We start from the raw sequence: 15,510 nt of genomic DNA, 5'->3' as shown, positions 1-15,510 counted from the left end.
CAGTAAGTAAGTTAAGTAAGTTAACAGCAGTAGCTGGGCTGATGAGACAATCTGGGTTGCAGCATAGCAAGGAGGCGTACATGTAATTGTCTTTACTGTAAAAATTCATTCATTTTATTATTATCATTATTTTTATTATTATTATTATTATTATTTTAGTATTGTAAAATTTTGAAGTCCATACTGAGGTACTTAACTGCTTTTTTGTACATTTTGATTGTCCCAACACTGCCCCTGGCTCTAGGCTCAGATTGACACTTTTTCACTGCATGTGTTGTTAACTTTTGCTGTGTTGTGAAGACAGGTGATGGAAAAGAATCTCCGCAGACACGGTTAAAAGTGTAAATACATCTTTATTTACCAAAACAGTGTCTTACGGGTTCTTAAGGATCCCGTGAGAGAGTGTTCAATTGCGAGCTCGGGTCATCTCTCCATTTCTGAGGTCTCTCTCCCCCACATCTCGCTAGGACCCAATTTATATAGGTCTTCTTCTTTCCAAATATGGCAAACATAAAGAATAGTTTACATTAGCATGTTCTAAAGGGAGGGTGTAAAATTGATAGTTTCCTGCCTCTGACAGCTCATCCTAAACATCCCTCTCTGTAGCGCACATACATAGAGCATTTGGCTGAATACACTGAACATTTCTTAATACTGTCTTATGAGGCTGTCTGATAAATATACCTCATAATTTCCTCCCTTCGAGACTGTTAAAGTCTCGTAAAAATTTAAGCAACCCATACATGTAAATGTCATAACAAATAAGTGATACCTTCCTACACACAATTTTAACATCACTTGCATTATGATGTAACAAAATTTCATGGAGTGTGAGGGCGAAAAAACCTGTCCGGCAGCAATCTTTCTTGAAAATCCTTCAAACATTTTAGACAGGAAAAATTCCCTCAACGATCCCTCTCTGCCCAGGCGATCAAAATTGTACTCCAATCCAATTAAATTTATTCTATATGTGTAGGGATTTGACTTAAGTAAATGTATATAAAAATCTCAGAAAATAAAATCAAACCAATGTCCAAATTCAGGCTGGTCGACCCATCAGACCTTCCAGTGGACCTGTCCCTACCTGACATACCCCTTGGCCCTAACATCGATAAAACAAACAAAAAACTCTGAGATTTCAATACACTTACACAGATTACATTTCATCAGTCTATAAATCTTCATAATACACAGTTGTTACAATTTTTAATATCACTCATATAATGGTTTATCACTATCAAAGATTACTAATAATAAACAATTCAATAGAGACATATGACATAATATTGTCTTTTCAGCAATTTTGTCTTCTGATGTGATGTTGATGACATATTGAGCTTCAGCAAGTCTTCACCATTCTGTTTCAAAGTCCTTCTGTTTTATTGTCCTCTTTTGAGTTTTTGGATCCCTGTAGCATTTCAGGAATCTTGAACAACCATCCTCCCTTACAGTGTTCTTCCCCCCTTTTTCTTTCTGGAAGAAAGAAACAACAGCCAGTATCTTTTGCAAAAATGACATATGCAAACAAACATCAAATAAAACTTTAATAATAGTAACATTAATGGATTAATAGGTTTATAAGCTACAGTGTATACTTCATCCTACAATCTTTATACTTGATTACTAAATAATAAACCTAACAAAATAAAAGATAATATCATAAGTGAATGGAAAAATATATAAAAGTGGATATTCAAAATGGATATCTTTCTACCAGGTTGTTTTCCAACATTTCCTCCTCATGTTTGTCTGAGTCGGTTCTACTTAATAATGGCATCTGTACTTGATTTCCAGGCATTACAACTCCAACCCATCTCAAAATCATAGCTTTTCCACAAGTTAACAACAGTGTACAAAAAAAAAACATTATACACACTGCTAAAAGAGCTGCTCCAAAAACTTGAGCCAACATTGCTCCTAGTGGTCCTAATTTCTCCAATAACCAAGCATTCACAGACCATCCAGCTCCTTTTGATGGACCAAACGCCTCCCTTATATGCTTCAATGCTTCTATAACACTAGTCATATTATCAGAATTATCTGGAATCAAAGTATAACAGGCATCCCCTGTCAGATTCAAAGCTACACATAAACCTCCTTGCTTAGCTAAAATGTAATCCAGAGCCATGTCATGTTTCAACAAAGTTAATCTGTGACTTTTTTGTGTATTTGACAAATACTGAAACCCTCTTATTGTTTCATTAGCAAACCCTTGTAAAGTGTACGTAATATTATCTATATGATCTGCTAAAAATGTCACACCATACCATGGGAATAATCCTATACCCCATTTTTCTCCTATACTGATTCTCCAATGATATGCTTCCAAGTTATGAAACTGAGCCATTTCCCTTTTCTTTCTTCTCACAGAATTACCTTCAGAATTCCCTTCATCAGTTGCTTCAACTTTTTGGAGAGTATAAACCTCATAAGGAAGCTTTAATGTTGCCATATAACAACAGCCTGTCCACCCATATGGTAGAAATATGTATGCTTTATCTCCACAAACCCACCAAATATCCTTAAAATTTCCTATAGTCACATTTACAGGCAAAATGTCATACTGCACCATTAATGTTCTACTCTGTTTGCTATCTGGTGTATGAAAATTCACTTTAAACAAAACGTCCTTAGGTTTAGGCTCTTTAAAATTCATCTTATAACGAGCACAATCAGATATTCCCATAAACATCCCCTGTCCATTGTGAGTATCATTGGAACAAAAACAGTCTTTAGTCTTCACAGATTTTACTTCCATCGCATCAGGCCGTGCTGTCAGTATATTTTCATGCTGATTAAGGAAATTCACATATGGTAACTTCATCAACCAAGTACAATTTAATCTAGGTCTAAACAAATGCACTGATAAAGCCATTATTATATCTTCTTCAGAGTTTTGCTGATATATTAACCACGATAAAGCATAAGATTGACACATAGCATGCAGTGGTTCTGGTACTGTCTCTAAAATTGATGGCCATGTGCTTGGTGATGGAACTTTCACCACACATGGACCAGTCAACATCGTACTCATTCTTACGGAATCGGTTATTTGCTGAAACCATAAATTTCTAGATGCCCATGGGTCTGTGATTTGTAACACTGAAGAATCAAATCCATATGCTTTCCATTTTGCTTCTCTTTTCTGTAATGCATGGTAATGGTCAGTCATTTCTTCAGATGTCCAGTCAGAATAAAAAAACTCACTCTGCCCTTCTAAAGTGATTTTCTCAGTGGTTACTAAACCCTTTGAATCCATGTCTTCCATTGGGTTTCTAGCTTCAAAAGTCACTTGACTGATATTCACTTCATGCTCCATATTTAACTCTGGACCCTGTGTTATGTTTATTTCCTTCTGCAATGGAAAGGACATTAGTTCTGGAGTCTGGGTTACTTTTACAACATTATGTGATCTTGTTATTTTTCCCTTTTCAACAGTTGTGCTAGATTCAGATGTACCCGAAGCAGAAGTCATCATTGGCAGTGTAGTACCATTCATCTCCTTTAATAGCATATCTAAAGTAGTAAACCGATTAGTTACATTATTTCCTTTACTTATTTCTGGAGCTAAAGTAATTGGCTTAATTTGTTCTTTAGTAACCTTCAGAGTCATTGTCATAGTGGTTTGGTCCTGAACTCTTTTAATAGATGTAAAAACTTCAATAGGACTCTGGTCCTTTATCATCACTATCACTGTACGAGTTATGTACCCTTCTCTCCACACATTTTGAAATGGCACAAACTTAAGCTCTGGTTCCAAATAAGTACAAGTGTATTCCCCTTGATCTTCCCATGTGACATTACGTAAAAGAATTGAACAATCATCTCTAACTCTGAACCACCTAAAGGCATTAAACAAAAGATACTTTCTCTGGTCATGAGGCAAATGATCAACTTCAGGTCCTGTTAACACCACTTTTTCACCACGACTATTTTTCCACTCAGGAGGACTATTACCCCCTGTATTAAATCTTCCACATTTACAGGGAAGATGAACTGCTTTACCTAATTTAGCTTTAACCACTGTCTTGAAAGGTGATGATGTTGTTGAAATTATCAAAGGCATTAGTGTAGTTAGATGTGATCCATTTACCCCCTCACTAACTTTCGACACTGAAAAAGTAAAATTCTTTAAAGTTTCATTCTCTTTAGTTCTCATACCGTTTAGGTCTAACCTTTTTCCGAACTGGTCTTGGTCTCTTCTCTTGATCCAAGTCTCTGAACTGTTTTGAAATGGAATTACTGCTTTCTGAAATAGGACCTGCTGTTTCTGGGACATATTGAAATTCAATTTCTCCAAACCTTTTGTCTCGTTTACAATCTGCTGTGTCATGTCTGGCATCATTAGAAATATACACAGAGTCATCAGCATCATCCAAACCAGGGACAATCTCCTCTTCAGGAGATCTACTCTGATTTGTTTCTTGCATGTTATTTTCAACCTGTTCTCCCACATGTCCTTTTGGTTCTCCTGAACCTGCAACCTCTCCTCCCTTTGAGAAAGGCTCCTCTTCACTTGGTGCTTTAACACAGTGAGATAAATGATACCACGTTGGAGACCCCTTGACTTGAACTGCCGTTCCAGTACTGCGAATAACTTCAAAAGGTCCTTCTCTGCGTTCGTTATACCATTTTCTTCTAAATACCTTTACAAACACCTTGTCTCCAGGCTGCACTGTATTCTTCCTTTGCTCATCCAGTCTCTCCTGCTCCTCCTCTTTTCTTTGCTTTTCTGAAACGTATGTGGATATTCTTTTATGTAAATTAGCTAAGTATGAAACATATGCTCTCATGTCATCTTCTAAAAGAGCTAAACTTGGACCTTTCCCACTTGTACGCAAACATGGCGTTGGCATTCGTCTGCCTGTCATCAACTCATGAGGAGTCATGGGTAAATCACGCAGCTCACTTGAGCGACAAACCATTAATGCTAATGGAAGGGCTGCTATCCAATTTAACCCCGTGTGCTGACAGATTTTAACAATCCGATTTTTCAAGACACCATTCATTTTTTCACAAATCCCTTGACTTTGCGGATGGTACACAGCTCCCAGACGCTGTTTAATTCCTAATTTTTGCAAAATTAATTTCACCGTTTTATCCACAAACTTTTTCCCATTATCTGAGGATATTCGATCTGGAAGTCCCCACCTGCTTATGACTTCTCTACACAAAAACTTGGCAACCGACTGAGCATCCTTACGCTTGGTTGGACATGCCTCAGGCCATCGTGAAAACCTGTCCACAACAACCAGCATATACCTCTTACCTTCAACTGGTTTTATCATGTCAACAAAGTCCACAACTAACTCATGCATAGGACCCCTTGGTGTTGGAATGTAACCAGGCGGAACCATCAACCCCCTGCAAACATTATTTTTCAAACAAATTATACATCTGCCAATTACGTAATCAATCTGTTCAAGCAAATATGGTGCCCAAAAACCATACTCCTTTGTAATCTTCCTCCTAACTTCTCCCCTAGCCACATGAGCTAACCCATGTGCCTCTTGAATCATCAGACCTAACAAGTCCGGGGGTGCTACTATAAGCCCCTCATGGTTTCTCCAAAGACCAGTAGAATCCCTACTGGCACCTCGATCTAACCACAATTGTTTATCTATTTCAGGAACAGCTTCCTGCATTAAAAGTACATCATTAAGTGTCACCTTCTCTTCGAAGTCCACTTCATGAGTTACCAAAAACACTTCCCCGAGTTTGTCCGCTCCTGTAATGGCTTTGGCAGCTCCATCAGCTGCTCTATTCCCTTGAGAGACCCTTGATGCATCAATTTTATGAGCTGCACATTTAGCTATTGCTATTTCTTTAGGTTTCATCATAGCATGCAACAGTTTCATTATTTGAGCATGATGCTGTATTGGTGACCCATCAGTTTTTTTAAACCCCCTGTTTTTCCACACTGATCCAAACAAATGACACACATTATGGGCATACGCCGAATCTATGTATATGTTCACTCGCTTACCTTCAGCCAACATACATGCTTCTGTTAACCCCACAAGTTCAGCAAGTTGTGCAGATGCAGGCTGTGGAATCACTTCAGCCTTTTCAACAACAAATTCTGTCCCCTGTGCTCTTACTATTGCATAGCCAGCCCTCAATTTATCTCCTACACGATAACAGGACCCATCAGTCCAATACTCCACTTCAGGCTCACTCAACGGAATAGCTTGCAAATCAGATCTAAGTCTCGAATACCTCTCTACGTCTCGTACACAGTCATGTGGTTCACCATCCTCTGGAGTTGGCAAGTTCTCAGCTGGATTTACTGTTACACACCTCGCTAGGGTGACATCTTCTTGTTCTAAGAGCCTATGATAATCTCTAATTCTAGGCATAGTTAGAGTATATTTACCAAAATTTAAAAGATTTCTAAGACTATGATGTGTAAGAATTGTCACTGGATAACCCATCGTGACAGATGATGCTTTCTCATACATTAAATACACTCCCACCATTGCTCTGTAGCAACTTGGTAACCCCAATTCCACTTCTGAAAAAGCAGTTGAATAATAAGCAATTGGTTGGGGATTGGTTCCCGTACCTGTTGGCTGACAAAGAACTGCACATGCATATTTTCCTCCAGTAGAAGTGGACACGTATAACAAAAAATTCTTAGAATAATCTGGCAGAGCTAATGCTGGAGCCTCTTGTAACCTCTGTTTTATTGTCTCAAACGCTAAAAGGCCATCCTGTGTCCAGGAAAGATTACAATAAAGTTGAGCATTCCCTGTATCTTTAATCATAGCTCTCAAAGGTCTTGTTAAACTAGCATAGTCTTCTACCCATGCTGAGGAATACCCTGCAATACCCAAAAATGTCATCATTTCTCTAACTGTTCTGGGTTTGGGAGCTTTGCAAATAGCTTCTAACTGCTTATCAGAAATACATCTGTGTCCCTGTGTTATGGTCTGCCCTAAATAAACTACCCTTTCCTGACAATACTGCAATTTTTTCTGAGAGACTTTGTGCCCTTTCTCTGCCAGCACCTGTAACAAAGTAATTGAATCCTTATGACATGTTTCCTCATCTGGTGCACAGAGAAGAATATCATCCATGTATTGAATGACAGTACTTTTTAACTTCTGATCTACCCCAACTAAATCATCTTTCAATACTTTATTGAAAATGTGAGGACTATGTTTATATCCCTGTGGTAATCTCTTATACTCATAGAATTGTCCCTTGTAAGTAAACCCAAATAAACCCTGACTTTCTACACTTAGTGGAACGCTAAAAAATGCACCACATAAATCTAATACTGTGAAATACTTTGCATCCGGAGGAATTTGGGCTAACAAAACATGTGGATCTGGCACTTCTGCTGGAAAGTCTGCGACTACTTCATTTACTGCTCTCAAATCATGTACTAAACGATAAGAGTTATCTGGCTTCTTCACAGGCAACAAAGGTGTATTACTCTGCGGATTCTGGGTTATCTTCAGAACATCTGCCTTCACAAGACCTTCAATTTGTGGTTCGATCCCTTTGATTGCTTCTTCATTCAAAGGATACTGAGGCTTCCATGGAGGTTTTGTTCCTGGTCGGAGTTCAACTTTCACTGGTTGAGCTGACTTCACAAATCCAATGTCAGTGCTATGTTGTGACCATAAACATTTTGGAACACATCGCAGCATTTCCTCTTTGAAAGAGTTTGAATCCATCTTCTCATTGTAAAGTGATTCATGCGTCATCCTGATGACTTGTGGCTGTCCTTGTCCTTGAGCAGTAATCATAATCTTAATAAATCGCTGATCTTCACTCCTCCAGATGGAAAGATTCTCTTTAAGCGGTTTAAAGACAACTTCTTCTGCTTCTGCCATCATTTCACCTATTTGTTTCTGCTCACAATCTTCAGACACCAGCAAAGTCACATGTGGTACACTTTTTCCCATCTCAAACTCTTTATGCAAGTAATCATTTTTGTCTATCTTCATAGCAGCTCCTTGTGGTCCCAAAATTATGCAACATGAACGTAATTCAACTTGCTTTGGTTGATGACTCAGCCATTGTTCTCCATCTGATTGTTCAGCATCCTTAAAGTATTTCAGTGTACAATGAAATGGATACTCTGGAGTCTTTGCATCAGGCATGTTTGCTACAATAAACTTCTCCCACATCTTGGCTGGTTCCAAGAATTCTTCGCTAAGATTTCCAATCCAAAATACTGAAGAAGCATCAGTCTCTGTTTTCATCATCAGTTGATCAATCATTTCACTCGGCACTTCTACCAGGCAGCCGTCTGGTGTGCATTTTATTGTACAGTTCAGTTTGCACAAAGCATCTCTTCCCAAAAGTGCAATAGGTGTATGTTCTGATACCAGTATGGGTATTGTAGTCTTCAGATGTTTATAGCAGAGCTCAATTGGTTCTGTGAGAGGAATCAGCTGTTTTACTCCCTCAAACCCGATTGTCCGAATCATCTGACCAGACCTGGGGAGGTGTATAGCATCTTCAGGCCGAATACAGGTGAAAGCAGCTCCACTATCTGCCATCATTGTCAATGGTCGATTATTTATTTTCACCTCTATTGTTGGATCTCTCTCCGGCCCTATTGCTACCAGCTGACACCTCCCACACGAGTTCTCCGGGCAACCCTAGAATCCTGGTTCCGGGCCCCTATAAGGGTTCACAGGTCCCTTGATTGCCCTTGGTTGTCCTCTGAATCCTCCTCTGAATCCTCCTCTAAGGTATCCCCTGAAGTTTCCTCCTGGCCGGTTGCATTCACGAGCAAAATGACCAAACTGTCCACAATTATAGCACACTTCAGGAGGCTGCTGAAAGTTCAGACTGAATCTTCCTGGTCTTCCTCTTCCTAGATTTCCCTGACTTCTTCCTCTCCATGTCTGCACCTGACCAAACACTGGCTGTGGCCAGGGAGTCACTGGAGCAACTGATGCTGACTGGCTCACTTGAGGTTGAGTCTGATCCAGATGTGGTCCTGGCTGATTAGGAGGCTGACTTTGTATGACTACAGCTTGTTTCTTTTCTTTTTTCTTGTTGTCCACCAGTTGTATTTGGTTCAGCTTTCTGAGGGTCTCTTCATCCTGTATTTTCTGATCATGTTCCTTCTTTCTATATAGCTCCACTTGATGGGCTATATGATCTGTATAGACACTCTTTGCCATGCTTCCGAGACCCACTACTTCTGTCAGTTTACTTCTCACTGGTAAGGGTAGTCCCTTCTGTAATTTGGCTCGCAAAATTGACTGTTCCATCTGATTTAAATCTGGATCATTTCCTGTGACATTTCTCCATACCTGATGGACTCTTGACACATAGGCTCTCGGGTTCTCATCCTCTCCCAAAGGCTCAATCAGGATATTGTCAGGATGCACATTGGTTGGAAATGAATCTTTCAATGCTCTCCACATTCGACCTCTGATTGCAGCAAACAGCTCTGGATCATTAACAGCAGTTCTTACATATCGTTCTAGGCCCGCTTTCTGTAGAATTTCTTCCATGGCTGGAACTCCCAGGAGATTTGCTAAAAGTCTCTTTATGTCCCCTATTGCTGGCTGCGTTCCCACCAGAAGCTCTTCTAATTTTGAAATCCAAGGATGTGCTCCTTCTTGCAAAGTAGGCAACTTTTCCATGATATCTGACATATCTGTATTTTGCCAAGGCTTGTATTCCAAATTCCGTCCACGGACTATCACTGGACACATCTTTTCAAGTGATTTCCCTTTCCTTGGACGCAAAGTGTATTGTTTTTCAGATTTTTTAGTGTCTTCATTTTTCAGATCCTCCTCATATGTCTGCAACTCTTTCAGTTGTGTCTCCAGTGAGCTAGAAGCATTATCTAAGTTCAATAAACATTGGTCTATACTTTTTTCTACTTCTCTCAAAGTTCTTCGTCTGTCTTCTCCTTTTGTGCTGGATGTTTCAGGAAATAATCCTCTTTCAGAGAAAGATCCCTTACTCTTCCATCCATCATCACTTTCTTCATTCTCTGTTTCATCAGAACTTCCATCTTTTGAGTCCTCTTTCCTTCTACTCACATCTCCTCTTTTTTCTGCTTTAGCTAGCATTCGTCTGATGGCTGGGTCATATCCACCCATGGCCTCCTCCTGGTCACTCAGATCCTCATCTCCAATGGTCCTCCTTCTCATTCTCAGTTCACCTCTAGTCTGCAGACGTCGAGTTTTCTTCTTGCTTTTGGAACTTGGATACAGTTTTATCGTTGTCTCTGCTTGTCCTGTTTCAATGATGCATTCATCTTCATCTTCAATGTGATAATTTCCTCCTTGACTAATCACTGGAAGCTGAGGATAGGCTTTTTCACTTTTCACTTCCTTCTCATAAGGTGGTGGTGTCTTAACTGAGTCCACATGTGAAAAAGACACATTAACTTCGGCCATCTGTCTTTCGGTTTTTTTCGTAAGTTGGTTAATCGCGTCTACACTCTTCTCCCTCTTGTCCTTCGCTGCCTTCATCAGTTTCTGACTCTCTTGTTCAAATAACTGGAGAATGCCAAGCTCTATTTCTCTTTTTTCCTTTCGCTTTTCTCCTTGACGCCCTTTTTTCTGTCCTGCTTTATATGTTGATACAAGTACCTCTATTGTTTTAATTACATCTGGGTTAAGTGTCCCCTCTACCGGCCATGGTTGGTCTATGTCAGGCCATCGCTTATAAAATTTTTCTGATATTCTTGCAATGCCTTTTATTAAAGGATTATTTTTCTTAACTATATCAACAGGAGTAACCCCTTTTGAAACATTAGTGCCCATTTTTGGCATAATAATGACTAAATATGTTCCCAACTTACACTTATTAATTATTTCTCTCCCTCTTTTTCCTTTTTTTTTTCTGTTTATATGCCACTATATTACCACAATTAATAAAAATCAATCCCCAATTGAATTTGCCAACTTCAGAGAAATCAAACCTTAATATGCAATACAATTCACACCACTAAATCCCCTTTATTAAGTGATATAACTACTAAGTGCACCATAAACCTAGATTTATTAAACATTCAGTAACTACCTTGTAATTAAAGAATATACAACTTATATAAGACTCAACAAGCACTTCTAAATATGATTACCACTAAATATTTGCAACCCCATACACTTATAGCAAAGCTTAGATCAGAAACCCCTTTTCAAATAATAATTTTTCTTCATAAACCACGTTGTTAATTCTTTATAATCAAATTATTATCTTAAAAATGAACAACCTGTTGCCAAGCTTTCTTTGAAGAAGTCTGTCATGTACTATAGCACCAATAATGGACTAAATGCAAATAGATAAACAAATTAATGAATTTCCAATTATTACTTTTTAATAATGAGACCTATTAATGATTAAATCTAAATGTATCAATGCAGGTGTTTGTGAAAGAAGTTTGTGGATAAAATGACTAGCCTTTGTGCAGTCTGCTCTGTTCTGGGCAAATTTTGACCCCCCTTTTCTCCTCCTGGTCCTCTTCTCACCGTCTCCTTTAAAATGAGACAACTCACACACATACACACACACACCCCACAGGATAAAAAGACAAATAGAAATTTAATACATTCAGCTTACTTCTTAGTAATTAAACATTCAATATGCTTATTTGTATTTTATTTACCAACATTTAGTTCATTCATAACATTTTTACCCTTCATTCAATATTGTAAACACCTCCAACAAATCTCTTCATTGGCTTGAAGCCTAAACAACCTTAATCTCAACCCCCCTAAAAAGGGTCTAAAGTGATTGATGGCAATAAATTCATCCTTAATGCAGCTTCCTTTAACATCTGGTTCGGCTTAACCAGTTTAGCATAAACATTTCACATACTATTCTATGACCACATGATAGTAAGTTTCCAACCCTGCATCTTGGTTCCTAAGATTAATGTACTATGTTGTACTCTTCACATATAAACATTGCAGTGGTATGTTTAAACCCCAGAAAGCACCAATGCCAAACACTGAGAGTTATCCAATATTCACACATTTGCAGTATTTTTCAATTATCAGTTGGCAGCTAAAAATTATTATTTTTCTCATATAAAGTAACAGTGCTTCACAGAGATCTCAACACCATAGACTATAAAATTCACCCCTTTTTCTGAGCAACTGAAATAACACCATTCCAACACACTTTATTAATTCAATTCTAATTTCCATCTTGTAGCAGCTCTCTCCATATAAGGCCATTCCTCAGTTCCACTGGCCTAAAACAATTACCCCATTCAATGTATCTCAATTTCATCAAACTATTGCATTCAAAGAGAACACAACCAAATTACTGCTCCACCAATTCACTCTCACACACTATGTTAAATTAATCCTCTATTCCCTTTTATTTTAGATCATAAGCACAACACAAGCACCACACCCATTATCAGGAGCTTCAAACCCCTGCACAGCACTATACATTAATATTTTCTAATTTGCCCAATAACTATTAGTTTCTATTTAAATCAAATCAACGTGGCTTTTATCAGTACGTCACAAATCAAAGTCCTGCCATTTTTCTCTTTTTCAAGAGTGAATTCTAGGCCTTACACACTTGCAGAAAGAGACCCCTCCGCAAAGCATAAGATCTCAAAAATTCAACAAAATGAGAGGAACCAGACCCATGAACACTTTTTTTTTCTCCCAATAAAAGCCATCATATGGAGATTTCAAAATTTTTCTCCTTTTTCTTCAATAACAATTTTCCCTTTAGTTCCCATGATTAAACCTTACAGTTTCCCCAATGTACCCTATTAATTACTCAGCTTTACACCTTGCTCTCCTTTCTCCTATTCTCAACATCTAAAAACGTCTTTCTGGAGCTCATTGTCTATATTTTCTTAATGTATAGTCTCCAAGAAAGCTCATAAAATCGTCTCTCTGGAGCTCATTTTCTACTGTTTTTCTTAATTTACTGTCTCCCAGAAAGCTCATTTATTTTTACTTTATATATTTTTATTTTAAAAACGTCTTCAGTTCAGGCTCATTGTCATAAATAAATAAAACCCTCATTTTATTGAGGTTCATATTCATTTAAATAACTGTCCTTGAACGAAGCTCATAATTTTTACCATTACAAATTTCTTTCCTATTAATTTCTAAATCTCTCGTTCTTTATCACATTCCCTCTTTTTCTAAAAACACTCCCACAGAAAATTCATGGCTTTTTCACAGCGCAAGGGAGAAACCAGTTCTCCCCCTCACACACTCAATATGCAACCACAGAAGGGAGGGGGTTGATCACTCCCCCTTTTTCTCCCCAAAAAAATTATTTCAGCTGACACAGACACACATAGTTAGACACTCCTTTTTTCTTAACTCACTAGGCACACACACATAATCCAACATCCTCCAAACAGCGCTTACACACACTCATCATTTTCAACACAATTTCTCATAGTCGACCCATTCACACATTAACAGCATGCTTTTTATTGCCGCCCTTACCTTATTTCCTTATTCCTTTATTCCTTATTTTTAATTCATGCTACCTTATGAGGTGTAATAATTCAAAAAGAGGCAGCATCAATACAGTGTTCGTCAACAGTGTTTCGAGTGGGCACCCCTAATTAAATCTCTGCATCACACCTCCAGTTTCTCATCAAACTGACCCAAAAAATCACCTAGTGAATTTTTCAGGATTTGCGGCCGGGCTATCCCGCCTCCACGAGGGCTTATTCAAATCAGCGGCTTCCTTTCTTTATTTAACTCTCTTATTGTCTCTTTTATTCCTTTTCGTTATCCTTAAAACCTTAAAACCTTAAATAAATTTTAACCAAATGCCACTGGGCCCAGGGCTTCTCACTATTTCAATATCATCCAATTCCACAATAACTCAAAGCTTACTTTCACGCAATGACTGTGATTCATGTCTTACAGTTTCAAGCAAAAATAGGGCCCTGTTTACCCAAACGTGCATGTCATCATCAGCTCACCTTATCGTTACTAATTAAGCTATTCTACACTTATACTTCCTTTCCTTTTTAACCTTTTTCTTCTATTCCTTTTTATTTTCTTCATTTCTCTATTACTATGACTATAGTTAAAATTTAGAACGGAGAATCTTTATCCAACACCATTTCCAACACAACAGTGCATACACTAATGAGTCTATCTCGGTGCAACCCTTCTGCATCAGACAGCCCAAACACCCAACCAGCGCTCAAATTTGTGAAAATCTCACCTTCTATTTGCCGGCTTTTAAGCGGGAGTTGGAATGCAGGGGTCATCCCAAGCAGAGAGGTCACAGCTCACATCCCATCCTCGTCGCCAAACTTTGTTGTTAACTTTTGCTGTGTTGTGAAGACAGGTGATGGAAAAGAATCTCCGCAGACACGGTTAAAAGTGTAAATACATCTTTATTTACCAAAACAGTGTCTTACGGGTTCTTAAGGATCCCGTGAGAGAGTGTTCAATTGCGAGCTCGGGTCATCTCTCCATTTCTGAGGTCTCTCTCCCCCACATCTCGCTAGGACCCAATTTATATAGGTCTTCTTCTTTCCAAATATGGCAAACATAAAGAATAGTTTACATTAGCATGTTCTAAAGGGAGGGTGTAAAATTGATAGTTTCCTGCCTCTGACAGCTCATCCTAAACATCCCTCTCTGTAGCGCACATACATAGAGCATTTGGCTGAATACACTGAACATTTCTTAATACTGTCTTATGAGGCTGTCTGATAAATATACCTCACATGGTACCTACACTACTCTACTAGACTCTACTCAGGATTTTTGCCCTTCCATTTTGCAAAGTAGTTACATGGTAACTGGAAATGGGTACTTTTTTAGTACATTCTCACTTGTGATTGCAAGTGAGCTGAAAATTGACTAAAATTGATGTATAAACCTTGCAGCGTGCTGAGTGGCTTGTCACTCCACATGTTTCAATCAAAGCATAGTCCAAGGAATGACAAATCTATATTGATCTGTCTGAAAAGATGTGCAAACAAACAAAACACCGGGTACCAAAGAGTAAATAAATGTAGGTACCATGCTTGAACATCAGTTCTGCCTTTAACAACATTATCCCTCAAATAATGATAGACAAACTGACACTACTTGAACTAAGGTCATCTTTGTGCAACTTGGTACTGGAAGTTTTAATAAACAGTCCCTAAAAAAGAATATACAGCATTTCATCCTCCTGCATCTTCCTCAATACAGGTTCTTCCCAAGGGATTTGTTTTGAGACCCCTACTGTACATGATGTTGACCCATGACTCAGCAAAATGTCCAAGCAAACTTAATGTGAAGTTCACAGATGAATAACAGTAGTCTGATTAATCACTCTCTGTGGTGTTTGCAACTACAGACAGGAAGTGCAAAGACCTGTGGCTTGGTGCAAGGTTTACAATCTCTCCATCAACATTAAAAAAAAACAAAGGAGAAGATGGTGCACTTTAGAAAGACTTACATAATTCCTTTTCCATGCCATATCAGGGAAGTAGCTGTTGAGCTGTCCTCCTTTTTTAAATACCTGTGGATGCATTCTGATAACCTCACCTGAAACAACAGCAGAGTGAAGAAGGCTGACCAA

This window comes from Hoplias malabaricus, chromosome 4 (genome assembly GCF_029633855.1).
Source record: "Hoplias malabaricus isolate fHopMal1 chromosome 4, fHopMal1.hap1, whole genome shotgun sequence".
Classification (NCBI taxonomy): Eukaryota; Metazoa; Chordata; class Actinopteri; order Characiformes; family Erythrinidae; genus Hoplias; species Hoplias malabaricus.
This window is presented reverse-complemented; position numbering follows the sequence as displayed.